General features: G+C 35.1%; 1 protein-coding gene across 3 annotated transcripts in view; it reads right to left on the reverse strand.

Moving 5' to 3' along the window:
• The window catches only part of ZFPM2 (zinc finger protein, FOG family member 2), a 457466-nt gene that overhangs the window by 405917 nt on the left and 31104 nt on the right, over positions 1-20445 (reverse strand). The window contains exon 1 of one of the 3 annotated variants that reach the window (XM_036830620.1): positions 13541-13618. The exons of the other annotated variants lie outside the window; for them this stretch is intronic. The gene's annotated coding sequence lies outside the window, so the exon portion shown is untranslated. Of the gene's footprint in view, positions 1-13540; positions 13619-20445 lie in introns of those variants that run through there. 3 annotated transcript variants of the gene reach the window in all.

Genomic DNA, 20445 nt, shown 5'->3' on the forward strand with positions numbered 1-20445 from the left:
ATGTAATAACAATTATGGCGCCGGCAGAAAGCCACTGCCCTAGGAAATCCAGACTACTCTTTGTCAGATCCCTTTAAGAGATGTCATGAGATTGAAGGGGAAAAATGTCTTGGTATTTAAAATGGAGGTTTAGGAACAGAGAGAAAGGAAAATAAAACTGAAGAAAGGTAATAATAAATGGGCTTAGACTACAAGGTCAGCAAAATAAAACCTCAAAATGATTTCTAGGGGTTCTTGATGAGAAAGAATCTTGTGAAAATATAAATGAATATTTACATGAATGATGATTGGCTTAATTGGGGAAGTAAAAACGGAAATATGGGTTCTTTTGACTCTTTGAAGATCTTTTGCTTTCATCTTGAGCAAGTAAGAAAAAGACCCACAAGAAGCATATAGTGAGGTAAGAAGACCAAGGCAATTTGCCAACAAGAGTAGTTCTGGCCAACAAGAATAGTAATGGACTTCTTGCTTCCCAAAGGCTTAAAGGTAAGGAATATGAGATCTAAAACCACATTGTTCAGAGCATGCAGTGGCTTCATGCACATGAAGTGGCAGATGATCTATGGATTTTGAATATTATTCATACCTAGAACATTTTTCTCCCATTTTTTCTACATTCTCTTCTTTATTTACAAAATGTTTTAAATTACACTCTACTCTGATCATCATCAACATTTCCTTCCTTCCAGTTATAATTCTTAATATGTCACACTCCTAATGGATACAATTTAGAAGAGCTTTCCTTTCCTACTTAATTTCCCTTCTTTCTACATCACAATATTGTCTCTAACATAGCTCAGGAATATGTTTGGTAATTTGCAAAGTTCACTATCCTTCAAGAAAATGTTTGAGAAAAGCTTTCTGCCACTATTAGGCATATACGAATACAGACATATTTAATTAACCTTAGAACACTATAGTGAACATTCTATTCTAGTGTATCCATCACAGTTATTTTGACCTTTGGGTACTTTTGCATGTCATACTTTTATCTACCTAGAAAGCTCAGTACACGTTTATTGCTACTACTACTACTACTACCACCACTGTTATTATATTTATCAGTCAGAACCATCTATTTTTCTACTTTTTATTTGGTATATTTTAAATCTTCAAAAGTTACAATATTAACATAGTAAACACGCATATATCTTTCACCTAGAATTACAAATTGCTAACATTTTGCCACATTTGCTTTATGTCTCTTTCTAGGTAATAATAATATCACTGTTATCATTTTGCTGAAACATTTGAAGGTAAGTTGTAAGCATTATGGCCCTTTATCCTAAGTATTCCGTATGTATGATCTAAAAACAAGGACATTCTTATGTAGTGATAGTACAACTCACTAATTAGGGATAATTAATGTTTATAGACACAACTATGTAATGTACAGTCTATATTCAAAAATTTGCCAATTATCCTAATAATGTCCTTTATAGCACTTTTTTTCTCCAGTTAACAATCTAATCCAGCTATCATATTCTATTCTTATGTAAGACAGTATCACCTTTCTTTCTCTCACAACATATGCAAATAATCTATATGTTAGTTTCATACCTCTAGCCATAACCCAATAATTTAACACTCCTACTCATTTACAGATTTCCTGAATTTGAATTTGTATAACCATCTGAGGAGTCTAAATCTTGGTCTCTTTTCCTTCATGACCTTCGGATTACTCTGAAGAATCTATGCTCTTAGATGACTTCTGTAACCCGTACTTATCCACATAACTTTTGATCTGGTTGCCTTCCTATAAGATTTACAAACTCTTCTTAAAATCCCTTTCAGATCTTGGATGTGAGCTGTATAATTATCTCCATCTTTCATTACTACTGGAAAAGCACATTACAACCCAGGAAAGCTAAGTATGCAGGTCTGTAACATTTAGCCATCTAGATGTCCATTATCAGAATGTGCCAATCCTTAAAAAATTCAGCTCTTTTGGACATACATGACAGAGAGAACACTACTTGATTTCCTATCTCCTTTTCCTTGCTATAAGTCTTATCTGACTAGCTCCATATATATCTTAGCAACATTATCGTTTGTGGACATGGACTCGCGCACACACACACACACGGAAGCAATGGTATTAAATAGAGGTGTAACGTTACTGGAGTTTCAGGAATCTCTACGTAATATCTTGAATTCCCGGGATTCAAGACCTACAAAACACATGTCTAATTTAGCATCACAGTGTCAGTAGTACCCAATACATTAAAGGCCCACAAGTACAGAGTTAGGGCATCCTCAAAAATCCATCATAAAGATGCATCAAGACAACTGCTGTTGTGTGTACACATAATGCAATATATGTAATGAAATGTAATGAAGAGCTCCAGCTTTAGTGTTAGACAACTTGGGCTCAAATCCCAGATCTGTACTTCCACCAGCTTTGTGACCTTGAGTAAATCACTTTACCTTTCTCTGCCTTAGTTTTCTCATCTGTAAAATAGAGATCATACTCTGTAGGTTAAAACTATTCACATAAAAACTTTGCAACGTGCCTGGCACAGAGCCAATCCTCAATAAGTGTTATGATCAAAAGAGTGAATGTGGGGCTTCCCTGGTGGCGCAGTGGTTGAGAATCTGCCTGCCAATGCAGGGGACACGGGTTCGAGCCCTGGTCTGGGAAGATCCCACATGCCGCGGAGCAACTGGGCCCGTGAGCCACAACTACTGAGCCTGAGCGTCTGGAGCCTCTGCTCCGCAACAAGAGAGGCCGCGATAGTGACAGGCCCGCGCACCGCGATGAAGAGTGGCCCCCACTCGCCGCAACTGGAGAAAGCCCTCACACAGAAACGAAGACCCCACACAGCCAAAAATAAACATAATAAATAAATAACAAATAAAAATTAAAAAAAAAAAAAAAGAGTGAATGTGGTGAACTTGCTCTCGGTTTAGTTTTATTAATTCCACCAATCAGAGTTTGCTGAAGACCCTCCTGCTGGAATAGCTCCTTCCTTTCTCAGGTTTCCACAGAGCTGTGTTGTATACAGTATAACACAAATCACTAAGATGGAGTCCCTGCACTTTGAATGTAATATCTAAAAAATGATGCAAAAGGGTCATGTAGCCCAACCTCCCATTCAATGCTTTTCCCTTTATAATATCGCTGAAGGATGATTAAACACTGCTTGACCTCTTCCAAGATGGAAATTCATCAAGTCACAATTTGGAAATAAAAGAATTATTAGACAATCCATCCATATTCTTAACTGATATTTACCCCCCTATAAAAATGTCTATCCACTAGGAAGAAAAACAAGCATTTCATTTATTAAGTACATACGTGTCATGAAATTTACATGCACTGTCCCTTGTTATCCTCTTATGATGTTGTTTAACATCATGAAACAAGCTCTTTTACTCCCCCCATTATGCTATGCCAGTTTTGCACTTAATTTACTTTGCACTCTCATTTCAATGAGTTGTTTTTCATTAGTTTACTGGTGCTTCATCTGAAAAGTGGACCAAGACTTTGAATCATTACCTAGATTTCCTCTCGTTGTTACCATACACTTTAACATATTACTCTAAAATATTTCTCCAAAATTTTCAACATAATTGAATAAAACTCCCAAAGCAAATATTCACTATTACAATCATAAATGCACATATACATACTATGCTAAATGCTTATTTATTAATTTAATGTCTGTTCATGCCCTTCAGTGAAGTTTTCTACCATCATCCTGTCACATCACTCTCACTCTCCTCATAGCCACATACTGAGGTAGTTTAGACAAACTATATAGCACAGGTCCTTTTCAGAAGGAAAAATGAAACTCTCGGCTTATTGGATAGAAATGTTACAAATTATCCATCCAAAGCATAGATCATAAACTTGACCCTCTTTTTAGCTTTTTATTAGGACTGAAATAATTGATACTGACAGAACAAAGAAAGAATCTTACAACCATAAAAATCACTTTGCTGCTACCAATATAACTGAATCCTACCTCTAATGGATTATGTGGCCAGGCCAGCCTCATAATAACATCTAGTAACTAACTCTGTCCATACGCTGGTGTTCAATGGCCAAAGACCCCATTTAATTAAGAAGATGGATTTGTATGTGCTAATAATTCAGGTTAAAGCTCTGAGACCATAATATTACTCAAGCTAAAGAAAAAAAGTCTTTTTAGACCACCACTTTTTTTCTTACTGAGTACAACCTCCCATTTCTGTAAGATACTCGATCAAAAGTATACTTAGAATATCAGTTATGTTTTAAATATATGAAAGCATAATATTATTTAGCACATGTTTATATAATTCACGTCAGGATAATTGTCTTCAATTTTTAAAACAGATCCTCTTTACAAAGAGGGATTATTAATCTTGTGAAAACCTGATGTTGAGATAAATCTGCTTATCAGGCATAGACATGGAAAAACATAGCCAGTTTAACTTAGGAGCAAAGTTATCTAGAAATAACTTAATGGGTCCCATCATGTGTGGTTTTATATATTTCATTATTTGCTCCAGTCATAAATCATAACATGTATACCCCTGGCTAAAACATCTTCTGGGAATAAAGCTCCTTCATTACAAAGTTAATGTTGAAAAGTACTTTGTAAATCAAATGAAACAGAACCACTGGGACTCAGACATGAACCTCAAAAAGTTCCTAGGTCAAAGCTCCACATTGTCTCAGGCTAAACAAAGATAAAAGAAGTGACCAGTCCTAGACAATGCTGAGATGTATTTTTGTCGAGCAGCTATTATACACCAGACACGTTGATGGGCTGTGCCCATACAGCAGTGCACCAGACACTTGTATTCAGCTTCCTTTCACTGTGGTGATCACTCTCTTCACTTTAAGGGCCCCTGGGATCTCCAGTTCAGTCATTTATATCCTCTTGACTGACCTACTAATGATACTTGAATTCAACACACTGAAATTAGACATGATATGTTCACCCGGCACGTGCATTCTAAGTTTTTCATCTCTACTGATGGAGAGGGCCCATCCAGCTAAGGCTAAAGGAAGCCCATTCCCAGAATTGTGGGCAATGAGAGCTACCTGCTGCCAGTTTTTCTTCCAGAATCCAGAGCTGTGATCCACGTTCCCCCAGTGCACTTCCTTTCTACAGAAATGTTTTCTTTCTTCACCAGAGCTCAAATCAAGCCTCGCCCCCACTAGTTCTCATTTCAGCCAAACCTACTCTTCTCTTTCCCATCTTGAAATTTATCAACAGTAGTAGTAAAAACTAGAACAAGGGAAAGAGGAGTTATACATTCCACATTCTTCTAGATAGGGCAAAATACAGTCATTTTAATAATAGAAGTTGAGAGAAAAGGAATTGGGGAGGAAGAGAGTTGCCATATTCTTAATGGAGTATGCAGTTTCATAATGAAAAAACTCAGGAATAAAATAAAGAAAAAAAACAGTGCTCTTCCCATTTGCTTTGTATAAATATCCAGTACTTAGAGTCAAGCATGAATATTTCAGTTTAACTTTTCAATTCCTATGACACCTATGTTACTCTAATCAGGCTCAAAGTGATAAGAGTATATGACCAGCAGGTAAAAATCACAAGGCCTTAGATTAATTTAGATAGCATTAATAATAAGTACCACAGCAATTATCTCTCATCTCCTTAAAAAATTCTCCTTATTGTATGTTTATCCAACTTTCCTAACTTACAGAAATTTAATATAAAAATATCCTCAGTATGATACATCTATCCAACTTATCTTCCATGTAGAGATTTAATATCTCTTCATAATATCTCTTTAATAAAGAATTAACACCATTTGCGGGAACTAAACAAATGCTTAGGTTAAAAGATGCCTCTCCAGTGAGTCTAGTAAGTATCTAGAAATCTTTACTCCTAGATCTCTCACTGCCTAACAAGAAAACTCCCCTCGATCAGGGATGGGGAGTCTGAGGGGAAATTCAATATTGTGGAGCATGCCTGCGGACTGAATTATGTAACGTGCCATAACTTCCACACACAATTAAAAGGCAACTGACATCAATTCAGTGTTTTCACAAGTCATTACATCATTCTGCAGAGTTACCATGATCATCTGTTTTGATATTCCAGTATCAAACAGGCTATCAAACAAGACACTTGGTTTTAACCACTAATCCATCAGCAGGAGTGAGTTAACTAAACAACAAATATATAAAGACAGGGCCAGTCTTACACCAAAGCTTTAACAGAAGCTGAAATGATCACTGGGGTATTAGAAATCATCAATCTTTACAAAAAAACTCTGAGGATTCTGAACAGCATGGAAAACTAAATGGAGGGAGGAATTAAATTAAGTTGTTCCCTTGAAAAGTGCCTACATTTACAAGTTCCCAAATGAAACTGAGGAGTCTCCAACTTGCTATACACCGAGAGGCTGGAACCCACACAGCTGAGTCGGGTGTTTCATGCTGAGTTCATCAGTCTTTCTCCTCAGGAGGCCATACTGAACGGACTAAAAGAGAAATCATTTTTATCCTCTTTTAACCAATATGGTTTGATTTGGAGACCCCCCCCCCACTACATTTTGTTAAATAAACAAAAAACCTGAAGCTAACTGCTGCTTGTTGATCATACTGGATGAATAGCTGAAAATGCTTTTTATAGCAAAGAGAATCCTTTTTAACCCCAAATTCCATTACCTATACTGGTCACTTCTACAGACATCATCAACTGTAAACATTGAAATTAAATATCTGATCGTGGAATTTGCTCCATTTCTTATACAGGTGCTACCCTAAGAGAGGTTCATCATCTACTGGAAGGAGTTTTAAGTGGTTCTAGCAAACATGTTCGAGCAATTTAAGTCTAGGATTTCTAGTCCTCAGATCTGAAACTCTGCTTTTATACTGTCATTCCAAAATTCAAATGAGATTTTTAATATTAGCCATGAGAAGAATAGACTTGCAAATTGCAAGGTCAATGATCTCCTACTTATCTATCACTGAATCTAAAATTATCATATATTTGGGACTTCCCTGGTGGCTCAGTGGTTAAGAATCCACCTGCCAATGCAGGGGACACGGGTTTGATCCCTGGTCCGGGAAGATCCCACATGCCGCGGAACAACTAAGCCCGTGAGCCACAACTACTGAGCCCTCATGCTGCAACTACTGAAGCCCACGTGCCTAGAGCCCATGCTCCACAACAAGAGAAGCCACCGCAATGAGAAGCCTGTGCACCACAACGAAGACCCAACGCAGCCAATAAATAAATAAATAAATAAAATGAAAAATAAAATTATCATATATTAGCTTTGTCCCATGAGTTTACCAAAGCTCACACTGAAAACATGCCAAATGCCCTGATACCTAACAAATCGGAAGGGACAGGCCAAGACCTTCCTTCTACCAGCACTCATGAACTAGGCTGGGCTCATCTGGGTGAGTCCTGAATATGTTTGGAAAGCTGAGAGCAAGTTGAGATAGGAGGGCCCAGGCCTGAAAAGTTTAATGGGGAAGTGAGGGGAAGGAAGAGTGAGCCAAAGAATAAAAAGGGAAAAACTAAATGGGAGTTCAGGAGGACAGTAATGATCAGAGCCTTAGAAGGCCAAAGACCACGGCTGTGAAACTTCGGAACTTTAGAGTTAAAAGCCAGCTTCTAAGGCTGTACTATACGTACATTAAGTGGATTGCCCAGCTGGAGATAGTTGCTGTCTAAATGTCATAAAAGAATTTCTTTTTTATAATTTAGAGATTTGAGGATTTTATAAGAGCTCTCCCATTTGTTTTGGCCAACAGAACACATCTTTGTCAGCCCTGTAAAATCAAGTATCCACCTCTTTTATATCTCGCATCATGGATATATATGTAGATTTATCAAAACAGACACAATCTCTATATTACAATTATATATATCACAATTACATATAAGTTTGGAGGTTAAAATTTCAGGCAGTTTAGTCACAATGAAATAGGGTTTTCCAATCTCTTTAATGGACTCTGACACATTAGTTGAATCTAAGATCTTTACTAATTTGTGCTCAAGATGAGTATATATAAAATTTCCCTGAACCTCCCTTTTCCCTGAACTTTTCTTCCTGATTATAATTTAAATAAAGTCCCATAATTAATTTTCAGAATATAAATGTCTCACTCCTACTTGCCATGAATCATTTTTAATTGCCCTATTTCTTGACCTAGTAATTATTGCTTGCCTGAATTACATTCGTTTTCCCCTCCCCCAATCAACCAATCTAGACAATATGTCACAACATTATAAAAATTTACAAGTATATGTTACAAACCAAAATGAAAAGCTATTTTTTATAAATACACTCAATTATTATTTTATAGATGCCTTTATCTAGCAACCATCTATTCAACCCTCTAGTAAGAAAGCTCCAAATGAGTCTTAAATATGGGGAATACTGTTTGTAAACTATTAATACCATAAAGATTGTCTTAGTAAAATGGAGTTCATATATATAGGGAAAAAATGCATTTTAAGTGTCCCCAAATTTTGAAAAAACGGTATACAAATAAAAATCTCCATCTAGAGTCAGAATTCTGGATTGAAGCTAAAACCAGTATATAGAATTGGTGCTGACTATGCCTATCTCTTGCCCACTATGTATCCTCTTCTTTTTTTTTTTTCTGAAAAAGAAAATATTATAACTCAGTTTTCAAGAAAAATGCAAGCGGACAAGATAAGCTGTAAACCACACACCAAGCAATACCTAGTCATCCGTTATTTAAAACAATTTTGAGAAAATTAGAGGAGGGAAAAATTGACCTTAGACAATGGGTCTTCTTCCTTCCTATACACTTAGAGCACACGGCCCGCACAGCTCCTTAGGATTCCACATGTCCTGTTTTTCCTAAAGCTATCTGTCTCTCCCACCCCTTTGTTAGTGACTCAGAAGCAGGAACTAGATGTCATTGATTACTGCACCTTCCACAAAACGTTAGCACATGGCCTCATGCAAGAGGCCACATGTCGTGGTAGAAACACTGTTGCTTTGGGAGTTAGACAGTGCTGGGTTTGAATCTCACACATGTTCTTAATTTCTCAGAGCTTAACTTGAAGTGTCATTATAAGGACAATATGAGATAATCTGAATTAAAGCATATAGCACAATACTCGGTACAGGAAGAGCACCCAATAAATGTTCATTTTCTTCATTCCTTCCTTCATTGAAAAAATAAAAGTAAAGTTCAAAGAAGACATGTTACACGAATATTTTTATACCAAATAATTTGGCAATGCTTCCACCTTAGAGCCACTGTATCAAACGATCTTTTAAAATGCACATTTGATTGTATGGTCACCCATACCGGGCAAATCAAAATGTTTTCTATATAGTTAGTAAGCCAAAGAAATAAAGAAAAAAATACTTAAGACACCACTAGTGTCACAGATGAAATAAACACAACATAATTTAAAATTTCATCAAGGACCTAAAACCCTAAAAGACACACTAAGAAGTATTTTAGTAAACATGAAATATTCAAGAAGGCTGATTTTCAAAGAACCGTATAAATGTGATTGGAGATACACATTCATCCTGGAGCACTTTCATAAATCCCTTGACAAAGTAAACAAGCAAAGTAAAAAAAAAATTGACCAAGAGTACTTTCTCCTGTGATAGGTGTCTTAGCACCCTCCCAAGCTCTAAACAGAACGGGCTGCCTTGGGACTTCCCTGGTGGTCCGGTGGCTAAGACTCTGTGCTTCCAATGTAGGGGGCACGGGTTTGATCCTGGTCAGGGAACTAAGATCACACAGGCCGCGTGGCCAAAAAATAAAATTAAAAAAAAAAAAAAAAAAAAGAACTGGCTGCCTTGGGAAATATCATTAGATAATAAAATCAACAGTTAAACAAGAAGAAAACAAAGTAAAACAAAACTTTTATTTGTGACTTCCCATCTAGGGGTTACCCTCCCCACTTCCAACCCAGGGAACTCTGCAGCAAAATTCTGGGAATCAAGCAATAAAATTTATCAAATTTAAACTGAATGGCACAAAAATGCCAAAGTTACAAACGGGTTAGTTAAGACTGCTACTTCCATATTTGGTCACAGTGTCATTTAGTCACTCACGGGGAATACCATCTTGAAGAAAGGAACTGTGCTTCATTTACATAGTATGCCTTCTTCATCCTCCAAGAGCCTAGCATTATGATATGAATAGGTATTTAAATAGTGTCAATAAAATTAAAATAAATGAACATAATAAACAAAATGTAGCGAAAAAGGAAGCATGCAAAAATCTTAGTCCTTCTAAATGAAGAGGAGAGCCTACTATCCTCACAGTATCTCAGCATCACTAATAGTAATAACCCTCTAGGGCATTATAACTTTTCAGCATGTAGCAGACATAACACAAATTCAATACAATCAGTTAGATGTAAAATACAGACTTAGCACCAGTATCAGGATCAGTCAGCCCAGATCCAGTATAATTATGGTCACCTCATAATATTATACAACTTAAGGAGATAGAGAAAAAATTCTGGCAGGGTAAATTCTACCTGTACCTAAATAAATACTTAACAGTTCATATCCAGTATGATTTTACTTCTCAATGCCTTGCAAGTTGTAATTGTGTCTCATATCTAAGTTATACTAAATTGACAATGCCAAAAATTATCTTTATACCCTCTACAATATATTGTAGGATTTCTAAGACTATCATAAACACATACACATTCACACATACAGAATCTATTATAAACTTGTAATTTCTATAAAGCACTACTATGAAAGTTCATTTTTCAAAAAGGGTTTATGTAAGTGTAAAAGTTGATGTAATCTATATTTTTAAATGACATTAATTAATGACATTATGTGATATTGCTAGACAGATCAATATAAGACTAGCATATATATGTAGCACACTGTGAAAACAAAGATTTCAAGAAGTGTTCAAGTTATTTTAAAAGTCCTGTATTATAACTAATATAGAACTCCATGTCACTTGTTTAACATCTAAATATGTAAAAACAGTTAATTAATTGTAATGGAGATCAACAACCTCTGTCCTTCAGGAAAATATCCATCTGATGAAGTTGTTCAAAGAATCTGAAATCTGACTCATTCTGCAGATAGTTTCCTGTATGTTGAAAGAACACGGCCATATGCCAAAATGAAACAAACCTAAGTGGCAAAATTGGGCCAGAATAAGGTCGTTTTCAGTTGCTTTCATTCTCTGCTAGGCTGGAAGGACACAAAGATAAACAAAACACACATTTGTTCTTAGAAAAGATTGTGAAATTTCCACAGCTTATCATAGTGATCTAGCTCTGTAGCTTACATTTTAATCAGTTCAGATGAATCAATTCAGAATACCTTTCAGAATACAGATGAAAATTGTGAAATGACCAATATTAGAAAAAAAACTTGATTCAAATTGTCTGCATTTTATGATGATGAATAAGAGATGAAAAATCACTAGATATAGATTGTTCAATTGAAATATGGAGGATGGGTTTGTCTGATAATGCATGAGCTGACCTCTGGGGTTCCATAGACCATTAACTCTTACACTTGAGCAAGTATCAATATAAGGTTCAACTGGAGAGCTCGTTACTCTGCAGATTCCTGGGCTCCATCCACAGAGATTCTGTGTTGGTCATCTGGGGTGGAGCCCACAAATTTGTTTTTTTAAGCATCTTCTGGGTATTGCTGATGGCTTTGGTCCGTGGACCAAGCACATTTTGAGAAACTGTCATGCATTGTCTCTGGTTCTGGGATTGGTCCCCTGTGCATTCTAGGACCCCATCACAATCCAATTCTGGTCACAGCTAAGTCACATGAAAGAACCCTAGCAAAAGTTGAGAAATATGCATTAAAAATGAATCTTGAAATCCTTTCCCAACATAGTTACTAAAACCAACCCCATAAAGGCTGATTTTCTAGCTCGAGTTTTGTGACACACTAGGTTATCGCCAGTTATCTCCATGGGTGATACAACGGTTTCACAAAATTAATTTTACTCCATTTTAACTGAATGAGGTTCACATCTGGAAAATGAACGCAGAATTTGTTGGTTGACGTGAGAGTAAAGAACAGCTGAATCCATTAACTATGCTCCTATAACCTAAAGCTCTTTGCTTAATTTTGTTAAATTCATTAAGGATTTTGCTTTTAACTCGGACCTTGTGCCTCATTCTAATAGAGTGGCAAAATGGTATGGTCAAGTTGCAAACTATTTATGGAAGGGTAATTACAAATATGTAAAGGCGCTGATGAACCCAGTAAGAGGCAGTGGCAGGGTGGCACCGCCACTCTATGGTTAAGGAGATAGATGACTTACACATCCTTCCTTTCACTAACGTACTAGCTCCAAAATGAGTTATTGAGAACTAAAATGATAGTTCTTAAAACCTGATGATTTATGCCTGTCTTCGGGCTAGTGGTAATTATTTTCTTAAAGAATATATTTTTTCCAAAGTGGCAGAATATCTTTCTAGAAACAAATATAAAACCTAATTTCCAAGCCTTTGAAAAAAAGAAAAAAGCTTGTTCAAAATATATGAGAAAATATTATTCAATATTTCCCCCAATATGTTTATATAGCTAGTTATGAATTTCTAATGTATAGTCTGTTTTTAAAAGTCAAACAAAACATGAAATAAATGCTTATCACCTGCTTACCACCATGCTATGAAAGTTAAGGTTTACAAAAAAGCAAAAGATACATAAGAACTATTTCTTTTTCTGTCCTTAAAATGCTTGCACTCTTCATAGGGAGACAAAGCTAACATATATAAATATATATATTTATATATATAATATAGAAAACAAGCTTTAAAATGCCTGACACTATTATTGCAATAGAAATATAAAAAGGAGTAATTAGTATGGATTAGAAGAATACTGGAAAGCTTCTTGGAGGATGCACCTTTTCAATGAGAAAGATTTAGATGATGGAGGGGAAAAGGCAGGGCATTCTACGAACAAAAGCAAGAAGCAGGGACTTGAAGTGAATGTGTGTGTGTTGGGGGAGGGGTGTAGGAGGAGCCCTACTGCCTCACTGAAGCAGAGGCTCTGTATGAGCTGGAGAATAGGAGAAATAATTTGAGAAAGGGAAAGTAATACAAATTATGTAAAGTACTAAAACCAAGGCAGAAGAAGTTGTACTTAATGAAGTAGGTAATAGGGAGCCATAGAAGATTTTAAGCAATCACAACATGTTGAAAATTCTTTTTGGAAGATCAAGCTGGTAGACTTGAGTGTGGAGAAGGGTGAAGTGGTAACAAGGAGAAACAGAGGCAAAGTCAAGACCCATTTCTAGAAAATGCAGGCAAGAAATATAAACATCTTGGTTAAAGTAATGAAAGCTAAAGCATTTCAGTAATCAACTGTGTGTTTGTGGGAGGGATCATAAGCTATAACAACTGCCAAGGAAAATAACTAAATTTGGACAAGAAAAGAAATCCATCTTTTTTATCTGAAATTAGGAAGGTATTGCCGTGTGTGTGCATGTATATATACATATGTATGTGTGTATGTGTGTGTGTGTGTGTGTATATATATATATATATTTATATTTATATATTTCTCTGATATGTTGGTTTATATGTATAGTTTCAATATTCACAGCACCTACCTTTATAAGAAGTGAAGGCTTGGAGGAGGTGAAAAGCAACATAATCGCTTATAGGTTCTTAGATCACAGATCCTTTTGATCTTACAAAAAAGAAAAAGTAAGGAATGAGAAGGAATCCACTAAAAGTGTACAAGGAATACAATGGAGCTGCGTCTAAATTTTACTGTTGACCACTCAGTCATTTAATAAATATTTAATGAGGACCAATCATGTACAAGCCAATGCCTTAGGTGCAATGAACAAGGCAAATACACCTAGGGTCAGCTGATAACTCCTTGGAGCACCATGAATACATAAGACTCTGTCCTGTTCTTCTAAAGCAGTCATAAACTTGAAAACCAAGCACCAAAGGGAAATCACTGCTCTCTCTCGAACAATAACAAAACTGCTTCATTCTTTACTAAGGAAAGTCTGAATTACGGGATGACAAAAAAAAGGTGGAAACCTTCTGAAAGTGGAAAGTTTAAGCACAGTTTGTCACAGTTCCCTTTCATAAAAACTTCCATGTAAGGAGTTTATAGTATAGCTTTTATAGTTCAAAAAGATGTAATCAAACCAGGTGTTGGTTACCAAAAAGAAAAGAGAGAGAGAGGGAGACAGGGCATGCTTAATGTTTTCCCAGTGTTATCCTTTCAATAAGAGAAGCACACATTTTTGCCAGTTCATTACAGAACCTGATGACATTTACATGTTCAAACACATACTCCATTCAAATGAATGCATTGTGGTAATTATAATTAAGCTCCTACCTGAAATTTATAATATATGCTGAAATAAATTGCATTTCTTTATTTTATTTTGCAGTCTCCTAAACTGTATTGGTCAGAGTGCCTTTGGGCATATTTCCTACATATATAAATCTACAAGGCAAAAGCAAATAAATAAATAGGCTTGTGAGCAAGCTCTCTTGCTATTTCTAGTTTTCCTTCAAACAGAGAGAAATAAAATGAGAAAGTAAAAGTAAGTAAAAATACGTAACTTTAATAGCATCTTTAAATTTTAGGTACTCACTGACCAGAAAATTGAAAATCAAGCTTGTTTGACAAAAGTCATAGTGAATGAAATTATTACTATAAAAATTTTATGTATACTGATCTATAGTGTCCCAACTTTTTTTCGAGTTATGGAAATCTTCTAGATTCCAAAAAAAAAACAAAACTATTACCAACATGAACAGATCGATTAAACAGCCAAAAAAAGAAGAGGAAAACAAATACCAAAATACTGGATTAAAGAATTCTTGACTGGAGAATTTTCAGTGCAAAACTCCTCAGCATCATATGATACAAGATATAGTATGATACAAGAGTAAGCATGACAAATCCAACTATTCAGTTCTCATCAGTTAAAAAATAATATATATATACACACACATATGTGCATATATATGTCACTGACCAATAGTGATTTATAGAACCAAAGCTCCAAACATCAACATATTTTGTCACATGAAAACAGCAATGATGCTAAAAACTATGTTAATACAAGAAATAAAGTTTTAAATGACTTTAGAATGTCACCTTAAATCTCCCATCTTTTCAATGAGTAAACTCTCATGTTAAAATACAATGTCGTTTTATACCATTAAAATCACAATAAAATAACATGTTACATTTGAATCTACAGACACTTTAAAACACTTAAAGGTTTTTTTTAAGTATCATCCTACTACATATAACGTTTAAAATTCAAAAGTTGCACTGCTTCTCATTTTAATGTATGTGGTTTTGTTGTACAATTAAATGCATCAGACGGAACACAATTAAGGAATGGAACAGCAGTATTTGTTTTATCCTCTTTGAACATACAGCTGTTAAATGATCATACCTCACCAGTACATGCCTACTGCAACTCATGTTTCATTTTCCAAATACTCAGGGTTTAAAACAGAGCAGACTGCACTTTTGATAACATCTGCTACAACAAATAACAAAAAAAGAGTGTGAAGTCTGATGAATGTTTAAACAGAACATTTTTTATGGATCAGCTAAATCTTTTCTGCTTTTTAATTAAAAGTAAAGAAAATGGAACTTAATTATCCTGTAAAGATTAGCTTGTGGGCATCTTCCTGTAAATTACTTCTAATTGAAAGCAAATTGTCAAGTGACATTCAAAGTACTGTCCTTTAAAACACAGCTGTTCTACTGCTGATTTCAGTGCATTGCAGTGTTTTCTTGTTACAATATGGCATATTTGAATATTTTAACAATTTCACTGGTTTTGTATAGATTTCCATTTAACATATCTTAATCACATTTCTTCCTGTAAAAAAGTTAGCATCCATAAGTGGTTTGCTGCATTTGGACCAGCCTATCATGACAGCTCTCCACTGAGGTTTACTTTTTTAGACTTGTTTACTTAAAGTACCACTACTGGTACTTCCTGGACAATTATGGTCCAGGAAGTGGGCAGTTATACTCATCAGACTACTGTCACAACCACATCTTTATGATATCTGTATAATTAAGTCACAGTTTACTGATGCTTTAAAATGTATTAAAAATTCAAATGAAACATACTAGAAACTGAAAACAAACAATTTTTCAGAATTTAACATTTAGTAGAAACTCTGATCCTTTAAAAAAAATTTAAATAAATACCTAAAGGGCAATATGAAGACAGCTAACATAGGAGTTCTGATATAAGACTTTAATATGAAGACTAGTAAGTAGCAAATGAGTAACACAAATGCACTAACCTGCAAAACCCACTGTTTCTGCTCCTGTCCACTTACATATTTATCCATCCACCAACTATTGTTGGTTGGTTACCATTGCTTGGCACCGTACTACACTCTGGAGGCATCGCAAGAAATAAAATCGGCAAGAGTCCCAGCTCTAATGGAACTTACACTTCAGAAGAGGGAGAAAGAAGATTAACGCTAGATAATTCCTGGTTCTTGCGTATAGATTGTTTAAAACAATCCAACAACAACAACAAAGTCCTTGCTTGCATGGAGTACATAGTTCAGGTGATGATAAGTGCTTTGGAGGAAAATAAATCAGAGTAAGGTGACAGCCACTGACAAAGGGAAGGAGACACTATCCTATATGGGGTGGTCAGGGAGGCCTCTCTAGTAAGGTGACATCTGAACAGAGCCCAGAGTGGATTTATGGTGAGAGAAAGACACACACACTGTGCAGTGTGACAGTACAGGAAGGAGTCCCTTCAGAAGAATTAGAAAAGGCTTCTGGAAAGCAGAATTTTGACAGTCCAAGAAAATAGTTTGAAAAAGACCAAGTTAGGAAGGTGAAAGATTATTAACCATAATGTTTGAAGATTTACATGTTTGCTTAGGCAGTAGTGTGACTCAAACCAAGAACCCAACTAATACTACTTATCTTCCCAAGGTAAATAAATTTGTTCCCAATTTGAACAAAATTTGAACAACACTAATGCTGTTCTCCAGAGTGAAATAATCTGTATGAGTTCCCCTAACTGTAACTGACTGGTATAGATAATCAGGTAGGTAGGTAGGTAGGTAGGTAGGCAGATAGATAAGGTTTAAATATTAACATTTAAAGATTTTTTCAATAAGCAAAAAGGCATTCTATAACAGTGCAAGATTAAACCTTAACCACAATTTGAGCTCTGCTTTTTATGGCAATATTTATGGAGACTGAGAAAAGATAACTAGAAAGCCAAATCCTGACTTTTATTGTCATCTGCTCAAGTATATCAGCATAGCCAGTATATGAGAGGGAAAAGAAAGATGATAAAATGGGAACTTTGGATGTTTTTTTAAAGTCACATCAAAAGAAGTGAAAAACAAAATGCAAAAAAATGAGCACTGCCTAGACTTGTTTACAAATTAAAGTCGTGCCCTTCCTTAGCGTTGAAATGGTGTGGGCTTACGTGTTGCCAATATCATAAATGCCATTAATTATCTCTAATGAAATTCACTGAAGGGGTTTAAAAAAAAACTATGTCCTAGTAATTATGTAAGTTATAATTGAGATTGTTACTATATAGAAAAAACACATTTTAAAGCATATAATGAAAGAAGCAAGCATATTTTAGTTAGGAATTTAAAAGCTGTTAAACTAAGCTTCTACTATGGGCACAAAATTAAAATGCTATTTTATGAAGGAACATTTAAAACATCCAGCAGTGTGCAAGATCAACACAACACTATCCACGTTGTACCCAAGGCTCGGTCCCAAACGTGAGAAGCCTGAAGTTTAGATTAGGCACCAGTTAGCCATCATTAAGTTTAGTATAAAATGCCCTCTAAATTAGCAGCTTACTCACTTCAGTGTAGGTAAGAACAACCTGGAGGACTTGTTAAAATCCACCAATCAAGGTTCTGAATCAGTAGGTCTGGAGTTGAGTTCAGGAATTCGCATTTCTAACAGGTTCCCCAAAGGCTGGTGAGGCTGCTGGGTCCTAGGGAAATTGCTATCATTTTGGTTAAATAATTTCTCCATTAATTAAATATTGTAAGTTTTGCTTTTATATAAAAATTGGACCACTTTATCTAAAGGGAAAAATGGTTCTCCATCTTTTTCACAGCAATAATCTGAACATACCTTTTAAAGATTAATATTTGATTTGGGGAATAAAGAAATATTTCTTTCCTATTAAATATTCCAGATTTCATTATTTACACTTCTAATCAACAACATTATCTGTAAACCAAATTTAATCATTAGATATGTAAAGACAGTGGGCACAATTTCACAGCAGCCCAGATCCCAATGAAAGGATTCTGAGTCAGAATCTTTAAGTACAAAATTGAATTTGTACCTAAATATTCTAGTTAGATTTGATGTTCATTTCACAACTTTGAAATAAGATGGAATATAGTAATTTTTATATCAGAGAAAGTATGACTTAAATTTGTATCCTCCAAAAATCACTAACAAATAGATGAATGAATGAATAAAGCAAATCCTAATGTGCTAAAATATGCACTAAGGTGAGAATTTATTCATTTGCTCAGTGCCCAAAATGAAATAGAATTTGCCTAATTTTTTCTTTGCTCTTCCCCTACCTTGAGAGCCATCTTTCCCTCCTTCTTACCAATAACCTTCCATTTCCTTAAACTTTCAGCTTAAGATTCAGTCAATACAAAAGCCTTCCTATCTAACTTAAATCAATTTACAGTACTCTATCTCTTTATTTATCTAATATTTCTTCTCTGAATAACTTTACTACTCACGTATTTCATAAACTTTAGAGAGGAACCTTCTGTCTCCTTTTGTTCCCAGAGCATGCAGAATAAATACATAATGAGAAGTAGGTTCCCATGTTCCTTTACATTTTCAAACCCACCCTGGCCCAGGAAATCATTACTGCACACCTGAATCGCTTTAACAGACTCTCAGGTGGGCTGCCTGCCTTCAGCCTCTGCACAAATCATGTTTGATGATATCACTCCCTGCCTAAAAACATACGTTGATATTCCAGAGTCAATGAGTTCTAGAATTTCTAAGGATGTAGGAACTCTAAAACTCTAATACCAAAGCTATAAAAAAGTGTTTTTCTTTATCCTTTCCTTCTGCACTCTAACCTCCTAAAAAGTACTATATATCCTTTAATCCACTAATCTTACTGCTTGAAATTTATCCTTCCAGAAAAACCTAAAAGAAGTAGATGACTATATGCATCAGTTTAGTCCTTTAAGTGTTAGTTATAAAAATTGGATACTAGCCAAATGCCTTAAAATAGAATGTTTAGATAAATTGTAGCATATCAGCTAAGAGACTACAGGGCAGACATGCAAAATTAAAATCAATAAAACCATCTAGAAGTATGGAAAATATTTCTTCTTACAAGCACAATAAAATTATATCTATACTATGATTACATATGTAAATATAAATATACAGAAAACAAAAACAACCAATGTAATAGGGTAATCAGGTATATTTTCTGTTTATATTGTTTTCGTAAGAAATTGAGGTCAGTACACACCAAATACAGACTTCTTCATCTTCTATAGCTCCATCTCTGGAGTTATACAATGTATGTAATGAGCTTTATCATTTAGAATGATGATGCAGAGTTTCTATAACGTCTTAAATTATCATACGTTTCATTATGTTCACTTAAAGTGAACATAAACTTCAATTGAGAATTTCAGTAAAGGTTGTAATAAAACAGAGTTTCTGGATAACCATCAGTTAAGTTCAATTAATCAAAAGACCCCATGGTTCATTCCAGGTTTTACCTTGTATTGTGCACAAGAATAACTAAGAGCAGATGGGTTTTACTGTCACTTTCTTTGTTACAAGGTTTGTATACGATTACAGACCACATTCCCCGGGCCCTCAGAATTGAAAGGGAATTGAGCAGCTGAAGTCCAGGCCATTCCTTTGAAAAGGAATGTCTTCCACTATTTTTCTTCCGTGTTACATTGCATTTTCATATGGATCTAACTATGGATAAATAAAAGGCAGAATAGCTCCATGACTGACTTATTCTCATTTCAAAATTCTGGCATTAAAAAATCCAGTACCTAATCAGTTAATTCTAATGCCTACAAAGACTTTGCATGTCTACTAAATAATACTACAACCTTAGAGTGGGACAATTTAAACCCAGGCTCCTTGGGCTCATTTATCATCTTTTTCTGTAACCCCATAATAGTTCTTTTGGAACTGAGGAAGAAGATAAATGGATTCCTGAGAAACAAATATTTACAAACCTTTTGAAAATGCTTTTTAAGAAGGAAAGGAAATAGTCTATTATCTATGCTGATCATATGAGAATTCACTACACAGGATCCAAGTAGAGTGTGTGCTGTTCAACCTCATAATCATTTGCAAATAAAATCAACCAATTCCAGATTTCAAACTTATAAACGAAATTCCAAATCCCAATCATCTTTTTACATAATTACAAAAGGGGATGCTGACTTCCTATTCTTAAATGGATTATCTAATATGTGGAGTGTCTACCAG

The sequence above is a fragment of the Balaenoptera musculus genome, chromosome 17 (genome assembly GCF_009873245.2).
Source record: "Balaenoptera musculus isolate JJ_BM4_2016_0621 chromosome 17, mBalMus1.pri.v3, whole genome shotgun sequence".
Classification (NCBI taxonomy): domain Eukaryota; kingdom Metazoa; phylum Chordata; class Mammalia; order Artiodactyla; family Balaenopteridae; genus Balaenoptera; species Balaenoptera musculus.